Source organism: Barbatula barbatula (assembly GCF_947034865.1).
Source record: "Barbatula barbatula genome assembly, chromosome: 3".
In the NCBI taxonomy this organism is placed as follows: Eukaryota; Metazoa; Chordata; class Actinopteri; order Cypriniformes; family Nemacheilidae; genus Barbatula; species Barbatula barbatula.
The window spans coordinates 24,368,205-24,383,451 of record NC_136764.1 but is presented as its reverse complement, the minus strand read 5'-3'; positions in this window follow the sequence as shown (position 1 = coordinate 24,383,451).

The window sequence follows — 15,247 nt, the reverse complement described above, 5'->3', positions numbered from 1 at the left end:
TCTCTCTCCCTCTCTCTCCCTCCCTCTCTCATTCTCTCTTTATCTCTCCCTCCCTCCCTCCCTCTCTCTCTCACTCAGTCACTCTCTCTCTCTATCTCTCTCTCTATCTCTCTCTCTATCTCTCTCTCTCCCTCCCTCTCTCTCTCACTCAGTCACTCTCTCTCTCTATCTCTCTCCCTCCCTCTCTCCCTCTCTCTCACTCACTCACTCTCTCTCTCTCTCTCTCTCTCTCTCTCTCTCTCTCTCTCTCTCTCACTCACTCACTCACTCTCTCTCTCTCTCTCTCCCTCCCTCTCTCATTCTCTCTTTATCTCTCCCTCCCTCTCTCTCACTCACTCAGTCACTCTCTCTCTCTCTCTCTCTCTCTCTCTCTCTCACTCTCAATCTGTTCCTTCGAACCCCTCTCATCCTTTTCCCGCTCTCTCCTGCAGTTTCTGTCTTCCCCCCTCCTGTGTTTTCTCTGCCATGTTTTGTTATACTCTTGTGGAGAGTTGAATCGTAGGCAGTGCTTTAGAGGTTGATCTGTATGAAAACAACAACACTAAAAGACGTAAACAAGACCTTCTCAATAGACACTGATAATCAGCATTAGCACGCAATGACACAGAAAATTACCTTACATAAGATATTGTGCCTGCATATGATGCCAATATTATCCCAAAAAAATGTGTAAGCGTCTTAAAACTAAAAATATATAATAAAAACACCACTACTTATTTTCATTTAAAATGTTTTTTTTCTTATGATGGAAATGCAACTGGCATGTTTTTGGTCATGACATGGTTTTATTATACAGATTCGTATTATATTTATATGTATATGATAATATATTTTGGGAAAAAAAAAAGTTTGGCATTCCGAAATGGTTTGCATCTCCAAAAGCATCCTTTGGAACCATGCGGAGGAACCTCCCCTTGCCTTTATAGAGCTTCCAGCCAGCACCCAACCACTGGATTTAGGTTCTACGGGAGGGCTATGCAGAGACGGGGGCTTGAAATAATGTAAACTTTTCCAGCATCAAATATACATCTCAGCACAATGACAAAGATTCTTTTGTCTCGTCTGTTTTGTGTTTTAACTATTCACACAAACACATGTGTCACTCTACATAGGCAAACATTGGACGTCAACCACATCAGAAGAGACCTCTCGGCTACTCCGAGATATTGATATCAGAGGGACTGTTTCTCCAAAAATGTGTCCCCCTCCTCCTTCCCCCCCTCCTGGGAAAACAGCGACAACAAATTAGCCTTCTTTTATGTCAGAGCCTAAGGACGACACTTGGACAGCCCTGAGATTGTCCGCCCGAGTTCCCATGAACCTCACTAACCTTGTCTTTCAGTGCAGAAGGAAGCAGCCATTGTGCCAGCACCTGTTTCTGTGGAAATTGGTGAAATGATGGCTTTGTTAGTCATTGCCCAGGCAACCAGGAGAAAAGAGCATGAGGGCGAGAGGGAGGAGGTGGGGCAGCCAAAGTTGGGATGGGGGAGGGGCAACTGGACCTGGAGGGTCCCCTTTTGGGGAGAGGACTTGAGATAAGGACTTCGTTTTGGAAAGAACGTATCATAACTAGTCTTCAGACCGTGGTCCTGATTGGGTCACAATGAGTCAAATTGATTTGAAAAGAATTAAACATACTCATACCCAACTCATACGTTTCATATCTAATGTAAGTGTGCATGATAAAGTTAGTTTGTTTGCAGTAAGAAGATTCCCCTCTCTGGTCAAAGCAGCATGTGAGTGCATGCAAAGCTTGAGTCTCCCACTAGAGGTCATTCATTTATCAGGAGTGACATATGAGCAATGGCTAGTTTAACAAGGGGTGAGAAAACAGGGCCACATGTTGATACGGGGAATGACGAATCTGCAGTTAAACAGAATCCTGAACCAAAACAGGCTTGCAGATGATTTACACATTAGTATAATGCATGATGTGAAACCTCATCTATAGAACAATATACTTTGTTGTAAGTAGGTTTGTTGCTCTTATTAAATGGTCTTTCAATTATTGTTAATGATCAGTATTAAGTTATGTGTATTCTGATCTTATGCCATCAACTGGACTTTAGAATAACAGTTAAGTGACTTTATTTTTATGAAGCCAAGGAAAGAGCAGCAGCAGTGCATTATGGTCAGGTCTGGAACGTCCCATGCCACTTCCACTTCGTCTGATTAAATCCGCTAGCCTGAACTGACCACATTTGACTGGTTGACCAATTCCACTAATAACATCCCTCGGTCGAGCTTATTCAGCAAAATCAGTCTGGAATGGGAAAATGGACATGATTCTTTGGATCTTTAGGAGCCATTTAGCAAGCCATTAAAAGTATATTTAACTTGTACAAAAATATCAAAGAAATCCTAGGCGATAACATGTTCGTATAATACCTCATGTCGCTCTCTAGGGAACAATCGTTAGATTGGTGAATGTGGTCAGTTAAAGCAAATAATATATTTTACAGACTCGCTCTAGTGTTTATATTACCTAAAACTTGGCATTGCTCAGCTGAGCAAATATTACAATAAAAGTTCCTTGCACTGTGAGGGTATCATCGTAGAAAAAGGATGAGTCACAGAGGTTAAAGTGCAACTGAATTATTTACGTCACATAACTCATAGATACAAATACTGTTTTTAATCTATATATGAATTTGCCTTTACAGTCGACAATATGTATTCAGCATGATGTCATTCTATTATATTGCTTTACACGTATAACTGTAGTAGTACAACCAAACCTTTCATTTCATGGTAGACTTCAATTGGGTGATAGTTCTATTTTCGTAGGACAACACAATTTCTTCGCACAAAAATGTTGGTGTGGTTTAGAGTATTGATGAGCATGGCACAAAGGGATGGTGCACTGCATTGGGGTGGTCTCTGTGGCCCTCCCACTGGCACAAAGTCAATAAGGTGATGGGTGTGCTTTTGGGTTGCCAGATGCCAGTCCATTCGTGAACAAAAGAGGGGGGGGGGCGACAGGAGAGGACAGATAGTGGCATACAATATATCTATGCCAAATCTGAATTACTCATTTTAATAATCTGTATAATTCTAATTATAGGTGCTGTGTGTCATTTTTGGAGGCTCTATTAACATACAGTAAAAGCAATATAATATACTGCACATAACTAATATACTGTCTTCAGAGGTGTATAAAGACCTTCCAAATTTAAGCGTTATGTTTTTATTATCTTAGAATGAGCTATTTCTATCTTTGTACACCGCGGGACCCTTACATGGAAGTCGCCATGTTTTTTCTACAGTAGCCCTAAATGGACAAACTTCATCTATAGAGCGCGTTTATAAATATGTTATATCCTTTGGCAAAGAAGTGAAAACGTGACAACATCTTAGCCCTGTGTCAGCCACCGTAGTGCTTTGAAAGGGAAGGGTGGAGTGATCTGTCGGTTGCAATTCGCAACCTCGCCCCTAGATGCCGCTACATTTCATACACTTGACCTTTATTATCTAAGCTACGATTGACTTATGGTTCAGATATCCACATACCGTAACAGCATAACATAAATGATGCACTACCATTACCTGTCATTAGTCTGACATTATGAATGTTTTTGTAAAAGTACAACTGTGGTAGCTCAACTGGTGATGTCTTTAGAAGCCCGATGTCAGGGAACACAAATGCATGTTTCAAATGTATACCTTGTAAAGCAATATGTCAGATTCAAAGCAAAGGGCTCAGTTAATTAAATTACAATTTGTTCTGTCTGGCCATTTAAGGGTAAAAGGATTCCCTCAAAACATGCCCCCTAAACAATCGTATACGGTCAGCTTGTAGGCATGTAAGAATCTGTGGCTGCTTGTTTTCTGTCGTATGTTCTTGTCATTGTGACCGAGCACATTTAAAATATGGCTCGGTAGGAACTTTGCGAATGACCGCATGCTTGTGAAAGCTACTAAAAGTGTCCTCACCACTGTCGCATGTGTTATTTATAAGCTCTACCTCAAAGAGAAAAAGGAATGGAAAACACCATACGGGGTAAAAGCTTTAAGACATTGCCCTTTCATTTCAACACAGTCTTTACAGCGTTTCACCATATTCCTGTAGCCCTGTGTAGGAGAGAAATTATATTCCAGGGAGTGAAATAAATGATGGATCCAGCTGAACACACACATGTACACGGCACATACGTGCAGGCTCACACACACCGCCACACATTCATTGTAGAAGCCTTCTCTAGACTGAACAGCATCGGTATGGTGCGTGAGGGGGCTAGTTAAGAATGATTTATTTCCGCGTGGGGATTCACAGGATGGTTCCAGTTCAACCGATTTCCCAGAGCGAGCGGAAGCTGCTACCAGCCATAGCAGGCAGGAATTCTCATTTTGGCCCCCTCGGTCTCCAGAGCCCCTGCATGTAGACCCATGAACCTGGGCTGAAACTCACAACCTGCTTCTCTTCAGCTACACAAATAATGCAGAATCCCTATTTTTTTTACTTGCAATATGCAGTCTGACCACTAAGAGGTGCTGTGCAAACAGGAAATCATTGAAATCAGGCGTATTGGTTCACTTGAATATGGCAGTTTTGCCTTTTCTCTATTCTTGCTGTCTTTCTCTCTTTTGTATAATAAAAGTCTCCTTAATTCACACAATTGCTACCACACATTTTATGGTGTTGCTTTTACAGCCACAGAGGAACCTTCTTACTTTTCCATACGTGCAAGCACATATGCTTGAATTAGTATGCAAAAAGGAACGAATTAAAGTCTACATGAAACAAAGTAACCAAACAGGCATTTTTATTCTTTCTATTTTGTCTGGAGAAATGGGGATTTAAAGGGATAGTTCACCCAAAAATGAAATTGTTGTCATCATTTACTTACCCTCGTGTCATTTCATACATGCGTGAAAATTCATGTGTTCTGATGAACACAGAGAAAGATATTTGGAAGAATGCCATTTTCAGTAATGGAACATAGTGGGGAAAATGTAATGGTATGGTCAAAGGTGCTCCAAAACTGTTTGTTTACCTAAATTCTTTGAAATATCTCATTTTGTGTTCAACAGAACAAAAATATGCAGTATGTCCACTATCTACTATGGTAGTGGAGGATGTCCGAACTGAAAATTGCTATCATTCTTTTAAATATCTTTGTGTTGAACAGAACAAAGAAATGCGTACAGGTTTGAAACGAATTGAGGGTGAGTAAATGATGACAGTATTTTTATTTTTTGGGTGGACCCCTTCAAAATATCAAGAAGAATGCAAGCACACACAATTCTACAGTAAGTCAAAAAACAGATGGATTTTTTTCTATTTTTAATAGTGGGTGTCTGTGTGAGCCGTGTAAACTTTGGTCAGAAAGTTATGGGACACATGTGCAGACATCTTCCCACACACGGAGACTCAGACACAGTTCTCTCTTCCAAATACACACGTTTAGCCACACACAGGTAAAACAAGCACGCGCACCGAAACACACCTTTACAAGACAGCACCCCTCGCTAGGTGCCGACAGGACCACACAAAATGTTTGGAATGCTGTAAACATTTATTTCAACAGAAACTTAAACGGTTCCATCTCAAATAGTCTTCCGGGGACATCTTACTGCACCTGAACTCCATGATAAACACAAAGGTGCACGGCCGTGGCGAAAACATGAAAACATTGCTTGGGTGGCTTTACTGTAGTTTGGGTAGGATTATTTTAAGATGCGTGTCATCCTGAGATGCCTTTCAAACATCGCCCTGGGTGTTTATAGGGAAAGATTGCCAGGAGTGAAAACTTGAAAATAGACTCCAGATCTAGTGTTTGCTTTGGTACGGTTCGTAAAATGATAACTGCGTTTGTTTGTTGTTATAGACGTTATTGCTGAAACATGTACTGTAATATTTTGTGCGTGAATAAACCACATAGGTTAACCGTGCAGAAAAGAGAAATCAGAAAGCGGTTCTCGATAGTTTCTCCAAGACAGCAATGAGATTAGATGGAGAGCAAATTGAGACCTCAGCCCTTAAGAGATACCTGATCTCATGGAAGCTTGTATGGTTATTAGAAAAAAACAATACTTAAAAAATCCCCTATTCACTTGTGCAATATTCATATTCACCCTCATAAAATAGTTATGAATTCCTGTGAGATTGTGTTGGCAAAAGCTGAAAATAATAAGAAAAATATATTTTCATGTCACTTTTCTTTCATTGGAACTAAAACATACATATCTTTCATAATATGTAAATCTTTAATAATTTAATCCCAGGATACACCCTGTTAAAATATGACAAGTCAGACTTTACAGTTTTATTTATGGTTCATGCTTTGTTTTATATATCCGAAATTATGACTTTCATTCCTATTTTAAAGGGACAGCTCACCCAAAGATGAAAATTCTGTCATCGTTTACTCACCCTCAGATTGTGCCAAACCTGCATAAACGTCTTTGTTCAATTCAATTCAACTTTATTTATATAGCGCTTTTCACAATTTACATTGTTCCAAAGCAGCTTTATAGGGAATATAAAAATAAATTAAAAATTTCTTCTGCTTAACACAAAGGAAGATATTTGGAAGAATGTCAGTAACCAAACAGATCTCATCCCCCATATACGTATTTATTTTCCCTACTGTGGCAGTAAATGGGGGATGAATGTTGGTTGACATTTTTCCTAAAATCTTCTCCTTTGTGTTTAACAAAACAAATAAATTTTGATAAGTTGGGAACAATCTGAGTAAATGATGACTGAATTTTCATCTTTGGTTGAACTGTTCCTTTAAGTCGATCCTCTGGGTTTTTTCTCTCCAAAGATGCACATTTTAATCTTAGTAATGTGTCTTCTCTTGGGTGAGAATGGTGCCCAGCTTTTTTGTCGTTGTGGTCTGAAAGCTGTCCTGAGCTCTGAAAGAGCAACCTCTGAGCAATAAATGTTTCCTCAGAATGTTATAAGGCTATTGTTTTACAAAACATGTGTAACAGTAATAAGAACCGTGTCAGGTTCACAGCAAAGTGTAGACATTTAAGTCATGACTCAGTCTGAGCCCTGGCTTCATTAGCCTACTAAATGAAATTCTAAAGTGTGATTTGAGTAAGCCATTGTGTATATGTGTATATGTGTATATGTGTATGTGTGTGTGTGTGCGGCAAGAAGTCCCACCCATATTTGTTCTGCCAGCAGACTACTCGCACAGTGAAGGTGGACCTCACACAGCGCTCAGCCAAAGCCACAGCGTTTCCGACAGCGTTCCGAGCCTGGCAGCCGCTGCAGGCAGAATGTGGAATTCTCTGAGAATGGAGGAGATCCTGCCAGAGATCAGCCCAGAGGCCGCTGAGTAAATTTCTCAGGACAGCCAGCTGGTTGTCTGATCCTGACAGCTCGAGCACAGTGCCTGCAGTACAAATCTCCATCAGACCACAATGAGACACAGAGGACCAGTCAGACACTCATCAGTCTAATTATGACGAGGGAGAACCAAAAGCACTTCAGTGTGTTTGAGACCAAACACCAGTTTTTGGCCTCGAGGTACTAGACATTGAAAAATACATAAAAAAGCAAATCTGTTGTCGTTGAGGGCACCATTATAGCTGTCATCGTTACATTGTTTCCTCCTGTATCCATCTTCCACATTCAGATCCGAGCATGTTGAATAGTTCATTACAGACACATTAAAGTATTATCCATGACAGTAATGCTGAATAGCACAGGTGAAGGATGCTAAGTTGATATAACAACCACACATGAAGAGAATGCATTACGAAACCACAAGAGTATAATGTCCGTTGTGTTTGGCACGGTCTCTGCACGCTATTCCCTGTCCTGTCATCAAAAGATAAATCAAATCTTTATGGTCAACACTTTTTATATTTCCCCTTTTGCTCTGAGATCTAAATTAGGCCTGACAGCAGATAAAAGTCAATTTCACGCTTTCAAGACACGTACAGAAGTTTCGGCCACTGGAAAATATTTCAGATAGTAACGAAATTATAAAATATATTGCTTGAATTTTTTTTTTTAAAGATAAATTTGACCATGACAAAATGGTCGTCATTGTAAGGGCTTTGAACTAACCTTTCAAGCCTCCATGTTTCTCGATTCTATGACTAATAGATGCCAGAAAACACCAACGGATTACCACCGAGATATAAAGCCTGTTCATTTACTACTATTCACTGGCTATCTATTGTTGAATAAAATTAATAAAAAGGTTTATTAACCACCCAGTGGGTCTTTGTTATAGGGGAGACCAGTATATGTGGAGAGCTTAATAAGGAGTCTGAAGGGTTTTATGAAGTGTCACTATTCATACTGGCTATCTATTGTTGAATAAAATTTATTAAAAGGTTTAAACTTAAGTAGACTTTAAACATGAGCTCATGCACACAAAATGTGGGAGAGACATACCTGTGAGAGGGGCCTGATTTCTCAAAACCTGTCTGCGTTTGGTTGTGAAACGTTGTTTGCCAATCTGACCTGTGGTAAAGTCATGCAGTGTGTAATCTCCTGTCACAGATCCATCGTTCAATGTGAACACTGCAGCAACTGAATGCTACCCCAGATAGTCATGCAGTGTGAAAAGAACAGTGATGCAACCACTTTGAAAATCAGGCAATGGGAACTCGGCATAAGTCAGATAGGGAAAATCGATGCTCCTGATTTTTGCGGTGCATTGTGGGAATTTTTAGAAAGGGAACATTTCAGTGCACTGGCAGGATTTTACGCATGAGACAGACCTTATAATGTCTGACTCCCTGGTCAGTGTCCTGACTACTGAACAAGGGAGCTGATTGAGATGCAGGCTATATCTCTGATGTTAACCAGTTAATCCCTGACACATTTGGTCTAAACTGGGCAAAGCTTCCATTAATCGATTGGCTTAGAATATACATAGATGTGGGTCCCATCAGCACAAGACAAACCAATGAAAAGTAATTTTAATATTTTTCAATATTTTATTTTATTTAACCAGGAAGGTCCCAATGAGATACAATATCTCTTCCACCGGAGACTCCTGGTCAAGAAAGGTAGCAGACACATCACCAAACAAAAACAAAACCTGTTCAAACATGTGCAGTTTTCCATTAAAACTGATTTTAAAATGTGTATTCTACACATATGGGGCACAATTGGAAAAAGCAGATAAACCTAATTCTGTGCGAGGCACCATAAGTAAAGTAAGTTGTCTGTTGACCTAGAATTATACATTTTGTATGTCAACCAGTTGGATATATAATATCGTAATTTACCCAACAATGCTTTTAAAATAAAAATCAACATATGATTTTTCCTTTTTAAGCACAATCAAGTCCATTCTGTCAATTCATAACTTATAATAACATACTATTCGTAACTGTCTAATCATATCATCAAAGATATCATGAGATGCCTCAACTATGTCACGCAGGCCATAAAACAAGAAGCGATAAAACGAAGCTTGGATATGCCGGCGGCGCAAGAAAAAATTCCCCAACCTTAATGAGCCATTGCAAGATACATAACACCCATTTCTTCTCAATAAAATCTCCACATCGATCGCAAGAGACAAAACTGGTGTTCAGAGCCTGAAGGCAGGCTCCCCACGTGCAGAGAGACAGGCAGAGATAGTGTGGGCACGACTCTGGAGACAGTGGGGATGTTTGATGCCGCGTGGGGAGCATGTGTGGTTTACAGACCTCACAGACTGATGGGTTCGGGGTGGACACAGGCAGAGCAGACGCACACAGAGATCACAGGAGGCAGACAGGGTGATGTGTATGCTCGTGTGTGAATATGTTTGTGTGAACTAACATCTATAGCTTGTCTTTCCTTAAAAAACCACAGGCCCAAAACACAAAGCTATTCATTTTATACAGACACAGACAAATTTAGCATTGCCTGCCAAACCTTAAAAATTATAAAGCTGTACAGCTGCGTTGAAATGATGCAGACTGTAAAAAGCACTATAGAAATAGACTCGAATTACACTGAATATAACATCATATTGCAAAATGTTACATTATAATATATGAAAATATTCATTTGGCACACCAAAGTTGAAATCAAATATACATGAATTAAACTGAATATTACTTAATATTACAAAATTTGATATTATTATATTTTATTATAAATATATATATATATATATATATATATATATATATATATATACTGTATATAAATATACAAACCAAAGTTCCAACAATATAAATTAAAAAAGTAGACTTTCACATTAGCTTCACTTTATCAGTGTGCTATATTTTTCTGATTAAACATCATATTAGATCTCTGCTGTTTGCACTCATTTTTGCATTCTTTTCTTTTACAGAATTGACTCAAAGGATATATAAAATGTAAACAAATTCCACAACATCAATCCCATTTTATACTAACGCAATTTATCTACAGATTTGTTCTCTTAATCCTACTTCATTGTTTCTTATTTTCTCACTTTGCCCTTTATTCCTCCCTTTCATTATCCAGAGCCGGCCCATGACTCCTGCCTGGACGCTGGCCACAATTAGAAGTAATGGCAGTCATTAGCTAAGCGGGACATGAGGCAAGCCAAGCCCAGACAGCACGTAAAACACTCATGTACAGTCACCTACAAGAAGCCTGGCACTCAAAGGGCCTCAGCTCCGGAAGGGAGTGGTCCTCCAGACACGGCTGCAGCTCAAGAAGAGGCGACTGGGACGTGTCTTACCTTCACCACCCAGTGGGTCCTTGTTATAGGGGAGACCAGTCTATGTGGAGAGCTTTATAAGGAATCTGAAGGGTTTTATGAAGTGTCACCCTGCAAAGCCGGTGTTTAAAGACGTTAATGATGACTTTTGGTGCAGTTATCACAAATTACAAATCTCTGGGGAGCACAGTGTTTCAGTGTGTTATAGCATTAATGAAGTCCTTAAAAAGAACTAACCAGCTGCTAAGAGAAACCGGACACACTGCCTACACATAATTATTGCTATTTTAAATGGGTGCAGTAATATATAGAGCATATATTTATTTATAATATACTACTGTTTAAGCTAGCTGGTAATTAGCTAGCTATAATTAGCTAACATAATTCACATTATAATAGAATTAAAATATTCATATACAAAACACAAATGATATATCTGTTGATTGTTTGCATATACACTTTTGCACTTTTTTGGTTATGAAGCTGTTCTGTAACTGTTATGCAAAAACATTGAATGTTTTGATCTTTTTTTAGCCAAGCATCTCATAAAGGTATAAGTGATGTTGACGTTTCTTTTATTTTGTATCTGTTTTATATTTTCATTTCATCACTTCCTGTTATAGTTCCTGCATGTTCGTTTGTTGAGTGCTGGGAGTCCATTAGGTTTACATTCCTATTGAAAATGAAGTACACATAGTGACCCGCATCTTCAGAGTGAATTAAGTACTTGCCTTATGCTTCTGGCCTTAAAATGGTACTCATATTTGATTGTGATGTTGGCCAAACAGCTGAAAGTCCGAATATGGGACTGATATCTGAAAATACATATTGCAATTCATGACAGTGCATATTTACAAGCTACTATATGAAAAATAATGCCGGTGTAATGGTGAACGTGTTAATACTGTGTATAGATTATATTCATCATTTAATCACAATCCCCAACATCTATCTATTTTAAAAAACCTAAAATTATGCTTTAATTTCTAGTTTTTTTTTTCAGTAAAACCAAAAATGAAAGTCTTACTTTTTTTCAACAGTCCTCTTCCAGTCTTCTTTATACTGTATTTTTTCTCCAAATGCCCTCTTAAGAACTCTTCACCATTCCGAAAATCAGGTGGTAATTGCCAAAAAACTGCCAAACATGACATTCTGTGTAATACAGAAAGATTAGATCATTCCTTTTCAAAAACGTTTCATATTCTCTTTTGCAGCTGTAAGGTCATAAAATCTGCTGGATGACATTTAATCTCTGTTTTTACTTACACACAAGCACCGATAATGACATACACAAATCCAGGATCTTGTGCAAAAGCAAGATGAATGCATTCAAATTGCCTGTAAAAAACTTGACGGGAGTTAAATCCTAGATTTATAAAGTCACAAACACTTCCACAGCCAGCTAGCAAAGCTGGAACTGCGATTCTTTTTGCTCGCCGGGATTTACAAATTGGCAATCATAAATACCTTCACCACTAGTCAGTGTCGCCGTTCGGTATGAAGTAACTGAGCTGTTGTGTGGTCATGATTTATGCACCATTATCAGTTGCTAATGGGACTGTGGATGCGTAATCTCGCAGTCCAACCTACATGTCAACTAGCACTCGCTGGGAGACCTGCTACAGCAGAGTCCAATTGTGCCTTAATGAAACCCTTGTGCCCAGACCTTGTCAAGCTTATTCCTTGGGTCTTTTAACCCAATACTTTAAAGGGATTGAATCCACCGATGCTTCACTTGCACACTACACCGGCATAATCCTTAATCTCTCAAGTAAACAACATCAAACGTCCTGTTTCTTCACATGTCATAACAAAGATCCTTTTCTGCGTCCTCATGCATTATTATGTCTGCGAAGCCATCCTGGAAAGCCGTGTGAGAGGCACATTACTTTTTCCGAAGGGGCAGTGAATGAAAAAGGGCTTTCTGAAATGTGCAGGACAGAAGAGCATGGAGCCCGTGGAGCTCAATGTGTTTATCCATGTCACAGTCTATCGGTGGCTGACCGTGAATACGGCGGCGGTGGTGGGGGCTGTTTTTGTTTCCATGGCAGATGGGGCCCTCTCTCTCTCTCTCTCCCTCTGTCGCTCTCTTTTTGGGTCCAGGAAGTTCCGCAAACACAAACCACACTGAGAGTGTTGTGCTCTCGGACCTGGCCGTGGCTTGCTGCGAGGTAGCGGTCAGGGCTGAGACTCACTCCCTGGGTGGTCTGGCCCTGCAAATGTTTATGATCTTACCCAACCTAATCCAACTGGCTTGTTTAAGGGAATTGGGAATGATTTACAAGAGCTGTGATGGCCGGGATAGGAAATCAGAGGAAATCGAGGCAGAGCTTCAAGTCTGTGGTAGCCTTATGACTCTGGTTTGCTTCTATCTATTTGGCCTTATTATCGCTTGCTGTGAAGTCTGCACGTTGACTTCTCAAAAGACAAAAATGTCAGGATCAGTTGGGTTGATAACATGAAGCTCAGTGGATTTGTGACAAATATTGTAGTTTTGTATCTGAATCCATATTTCAATTATAAGTCACTGTTTTTTTTCTACTATGATATTTTTCCATCCTTTTTTGCCATCAAACTACAATCAAAGAAAGTAAAACATATTTTTATTTATGTTTTTTATTTGACTGTGTCACATATCTCATCCCAAAGGTTGGTTGCATGTTTATCTCCAGCAGCACTCATCGGGAACTGTGTTCCACGAAGCAACACCTGTGGCACATTTCCTGTCAGTGCCCCATCCATCCATATCATTAGCACAATCGTGTTTGCCTTTAGTCTTAAGCCCCGGGTAGTTTGTCATGGTCAAAATTCTGTGCTGTAAAAGAGTAGATAATGACTGGAGAAGTGTCCGTGGTCTGGACTGAATTGTATTACCACCTTTCCTTGATCCAGAGCCCAATTCTGTAATGGCAAAAATATTGCCATCTGTATGTACTGAACAGCTTGTAAATAAAGATGAATAGGAGGAATTTGAACATAAAATCTGCAGAATTGCAGAATTGAAGTGATGATGGTTGCCAGATTGTGATCAGATGTGATTTGAATGTGGAACTTTTGAACCAGATAGAAATGTGTTGAAGTGAGAAGTGAATGTTAAACATATTCTTACGTTTGTGGAGGATAGTTTTTCAACATTTCATCTTTTATATGAATATACATAAAATGTAATACTCCGGCAGCTGTGGAACTAGAAAATAACATGTAAGAAATTGTTTGCATGTTATTTTATGACGAATTTGAAATTTTTCTGCTATTTTGTAATCGCATTTTAAAAATGGTAAAAAATGACAGTAAAAATAAATCATAAAAAACACTCTTTTTACTCTGTAAAAAGTAATTGTTTGTATTTACTGAAATTGATAAATGTACTATAAAATACATCAATGTACTCAACATCCATGTGCATTTAAAAGTAAAATAGGTGTTAAACAAATACATTTACACAAATTTAAACATGTATTAATTCCTTACAAAATCTGAAAACCTTTCAGTAGATGAAAATTATATGTATTTCTTATATCCATCAGTTATCTTCGGTATTAATAGTAGCATACAGTATTTTGTGTAGTTTAGTTGTTTGGACTGACTGAACAGCTCAAATTTATTTTCGAGACACTGACTTTTATCATAATTTCCCTCACTGGCAAATATATATATTTTTCAGCTGCACATGAAGATGTAAATGAGAAAAGCAATGATTGTTTTAACTCTCTTTCTGTGATCATTTAACGTGACCCCAAAGAAATGTCAATGGTCTGTTAAGGCAGTGAAGCAGATGTTAAACTTAGGTCACATAATCCATATGAGATTTCTCGTGTTGTACTGTAAAAACGTTGCTTCGCTGTTGAAATGAAGAAAAGATAAGGTGGCCAAAGATTTTTTGGACACGCTGGATTATAAACAGTTTTGCAGCCAAGGGTGTTAGGAAGCAAATAGCAGAGGTGTAAATTCAGCAAACAAACCGATTTAACATCAATATTTCCTTTGCTTTTCTGCTTTTTTCTATTAGAGGCAGCCTGCCCTGTTAAAAAGTTTCTTCTGCAGGCGGCGACCAATGAAGCTCATCTCCTGTCCAGAGAAAACAAAGCTGAGCCACATTCCCAGAGTTCAATTTGCTGTTACATCGGAGGTCTGTGAATTGGGGTTTGGGCCATGTTGACTGAGGGGATCTGGGTGGAGGGAACTGGGCTCGACTGGAAACTTTACATTTTTAGTGTGAAACTGGACGTTTTCATTATACTCTTAGATTTCCAGTGAAGTGGATAACGAAGAATTAATAATGTGGGAAAGAAAATACTTTTACAATGGCATCAATCTTTACAGTTATTGTTGCTGCTGCATGCAACAAAATAAATATAAGACCTTCTTTTAAACCTTGTAGAAAAAGTATTTTCTTTAAGGCAGGGTTGAATCAATTGTTAAATACTTATCAATATTTATCAAATTGTACACTGTGCAAGTCAGTAAAGTTTTGTTTCAAATGTCACATGCTGCATCTCATATTCACGATGTCATTGAAAATGAAAGGTAATCTTAATTTTATTATTCTACATATTTTTATGAATGTTGCACAATGATAATGATAATCATTAACTTTTAACTGATCAAGAATATATTTTAGACATGAA